General features: G+C 32.4%; 1 non-coding gene across 1 annotated transcript; it reads right to left on the reverse strand.

The window, feature by feature from the left end:
• Positions 1-3,428: 3,428 nt before the first annotated feature.
• Positions 3,429-3,536, reverse strand: LOC122044554. Its single transcript, XR_006129590.1, has one exon. It is a non-coding gene; the product is annotated as a small nucleolar RNA R71 (small nucleolar RNA).
• Positions 3,537-3,921: the final 385 nt, after the last annotated feature.

The raw sequence follows: 3,921 nt of genomic DNA on the forward strand, positions 1-3,921 counted from the left end.
AACCTCTACAAATAAAGAATGTTGTTGGGAGAAAGAGAAAGAGAAGCAAGTAATCTTATTCTCATTGTTCACCAACATATTTCAGATAAGTATTTAATAAAGTGTTACCGAATTTGGGTATTAGACAAAAAGAGAGGATTAAAAGCACTCCACTTGTTCCATGGCTCGAGATGCCTAAGATGTCCATTAGTATTACCGGAATAGATTTAGTTTTAAAGATATTCTATCAGTTGCTTTCTTATTCTTTCTTATTTGCTGACAATATTATAGTTCCGTTCACATTGACTAAGTTTAGCATCATCCTTGGTTTGGCCGATGTGGGGCAATCGGTTGATCTGGATTTGAGCATGGAGTCCAAATTTGTTGCTCGGCTATTTGGAAGAAAAGTTGGCAACATATATAAATAGGACCATGATTCATGATAATATAGGTTTATTAGCCGGATCAGAGAAGGATTCTGAAGTGGATGATTTTGTTAAACTGTTTATTTGTCTTCAATTTAACTATGTTATATTTTTTGTTGGTAACTATTCCACTTCTTGATTTATTATATCGTACATTGATAGCCAGATGAGGTTCTTTGATTACTCATGGGAAGATGCAGCATACAAATTTCTGTGCCACCAAATTATCTTACATAGCTGTAATGGAAAAGGAAAAGTTGAGAACAAAATGTATATAGACGGTTGTATTGTTGGGTTGATGGTGAATTTTAAATTTTTAAAGTGTGATTTTGATATACTTCATACTATTACATTAATCTCTTTATATATTCAGGCATGGTTATTTGAAAGAATTCCTTCGTTTGGACATGCATGTTCTTTATGTTGTTTTCCCCTAGTGTTTCACTAGGAACGGTGTAAGATTTCAATTAAACATAATGCTTCTGAGAGATTATTTACAACCATTGATTTTACTAAAGTAAGTTGCTATGTTTTTAGTATGTTTGTTTATAAATATGATTGTAGAAGTGATGTTTTATTTATAATTGTAAAAAGATGTTGGTTATAATACTATTTTCGGAGGAGGAGATACTGTTAAGTGGCAAACAAGGAAGTTCTTCAGTAAATGCAGAAATAATGAAATTATTATATTAAAAATGATGATAAGATATTTTTTTTACTATATTACTCTTATTTTTCAAGTGTCACGTTGTATGAGATGTTCTGAATTTGATAATATGATAAGGATGATTGAACCAAGTGGTGCAGATAAGAGTAACGATAAGGAGGCAGAAAAAGTTAGTGAAGATTTAGATGGTGAGAAAGATTTGATGGCGGTGGTGAGAATGGACATGCTAGGTTGCTTGACTATGTGAATGTGGAAGTGAATGTTGGGTCAACTGCTAACTTTGATGGCGAGGCTAATTTGATAGTTAAAAATGTTCTTTCTCAATTGGATAAAGGAAGCATAGGATTGGTAGGATCTGACTCGGGGAATGCTTCAACTGATGATCGGCACAATGGTGATGAATTGGAAGAAGAGCATGTTTTTTGTAGTGACATTGCTACTTCAAAAGCAGAGAAGATCAACCTTTTTCAATTTTCTATTGTAGATATTATGAGGACTAGGGTTGATTGTATGCTGCCAAAGAAAGGCGTCAATATTTGTGATTCCGCCTAGCTCAACACCAAAACACAAGAGGAAGAGGAAAAAAGGTAGATGGAGCATGAATTCCCGATTCGTTATTTTGAAATCTAATAGTTTTGTATTGTTGCTAACCATGTAGGCTCATAGGTAAATTCTAGGGTAGATGTTGAGGATGAGGATGGCAAGAGTTGTGCCAACACTAAAATGAATGCATATAAAGGGAGAACCAATTTGTGCAGGCATGAAAAAGCATTTGAAGAAGAGAGAAAGTTGTTGACAGACTTTCTCTCTAGGGAGAAATTGGAGTACGCTTATTTTTTATATGTTATTTTTTTTTGTAACACTTCATTCTCAGATTTTATAATAAAAATTATTTTTATCTTCCTTTAGTGTTGTCATTTGACAAGATGAGTTCCTGAGCTTAACAAGACTTATATTCCATTCTTTTTTGTTTGGTGAGACTTTTGGAAGTCAAATCATAAATGTTTTCATGAGGATTATGTAAAAACATGGTCCGACTTATGGATTTGAGATTTACTATATGGACACAACTATGCAGGTTTGTTGCCAATTTAAATATTTGATAGTTGATATTTGATTTTATTTCTTATTATATTAAGATACATGATTATATCTTGCTTTGAATGTGTAGCAAGAAGTGTTTATCACTTGGAGCTATATCGTAAACACATGAAAATACGCAACATGGATTACAGAGCTTTTTTTGCAAGGTTGACATCCACAACCAACATGGATTGCAGGAACTGAATGAAGATCTATTTAGAAGATACAAATATATCACTTTCCTAATTAATGACAGGTGACATTGGTATTTGTTGGTTATTAAAACATTTGAAGAAAATTTTAGAGTGTGGAATTCAAATCATGATTCATTTACAGTAAGGATGACTAAAGTTTATGTGAGTTTGATGATATTCTACTCTAATAAGTCTTAAGATAGCAGTATGAAACCATTCCCTGCTTTGTAGGCACTTTTTTTAGTTGGTTGCATACTTCATCTTTTAGGATTAGACATAGATAGTCATGAGGTATTGAGAGAACAGTGTCATCATCAAGGCACAACTCTGGATTGTGGCATATATGTATGCATGTGGGTGGAGTGTCTATCTCGTGACATGGATGATATCTGGAGATTTGCAAATGATGTGAGGATGAGAACTTATCAGGCCCGTGTTGCATCAACTATATTATCAGATGATAAAGGATTGTTGAAAAATACATTTGACTAATTTATCTCATCTTTTATTTCTTATGGTAAAACAGATGTAGTAATAGGAGTTTGAATTTTGTCTTTATATGAAGTTTTGTACTGTTAGTTTTTTTTATGGTAAAACAAATGTAGTACTGATTATAGACATATGACTTAGTGATCAAGAAATAGCTATAGAATTTTTTGTTGATTTTTATTCTATTAGTATAATTAGGTACAAAATATCTAAAATCAAATATATATGTAGTTTAATTAGATATAATTGTACAAAATTTGAGTATATATGCACTTTAATTTGGCTATAAATGTAGTTCAATAGGTCTTAATGCCTCAAAAATAGAGCATTATTAACTCTAATTAAGGTATATATGTACGTGAAATTGGTATGATTTATAAATTATATGGTACATTTGGAGGTTTTCTATGAGATTTGTAGAACAACAAGCATGAACGTAATACCAACTAAAGCAATAATATTATTCCTATTTGGTTTTTTTTAAGATATAGAGCAAAACTCTAGGTCACTTCTTTACTAGTAAACAGTATTATATCTTGGGTGCAGTGTGAGCAAGCATTCCTAGATAAATTCTACCCACCAAGCAAAACAACACACATGAAATCAGATTACTAACTTTAAACAGACTGATACAGAATCTCTCTCTGAAGTGTGGGATAGATTCAAAAGTATGCTCAAATCATGTCCACATCATGGATTGGGAAAATAGTTAGTGATCCACACTTTCTACAATAGAATCAATTATTAGACTAAAGTGTTTCTAGACTCCGCATCTGGCGGAGCACTTATGAACAAAGGTTTAGATGAAACAGAAGATATAATAGAGAGTGTGGTTCTTAATTACCATCAATGAGCATCAGAAAGAAGTGAAACTATTTTTCTTAGAAATCCGATCAAAATACCCAAAAAATATGACCTTGATACTTTGAGTTTGATATATGCGAAGGTTAATACTTTGTCTAAGAAGTTTGAGTGAATGGGTTCCAACTTGGTTAACTCAATTATGGTAGTTTGTAACTCCTGTGGAGGGACAAAATGAACTCAAGATGTTTGCCTGCTTGGTTCTATTACTGCACAACTAGCT

Source organism: Zingiber officinale, chromosome 2A, assembly GCF_018446385.1.
Source record: "Zingiber officinale cultivar Zhangliang chromosome 2A, Zo_v1.1, whole genome shotgun sequence".
Classification (NCBI taxonomy): domain Eukaryota; kingdom Viridiplantae; phylum Streptophyta; class Magnoliopsida; order Zingiberales; family Zingiberaceae; genus Zingiber; species Zingiber officinale.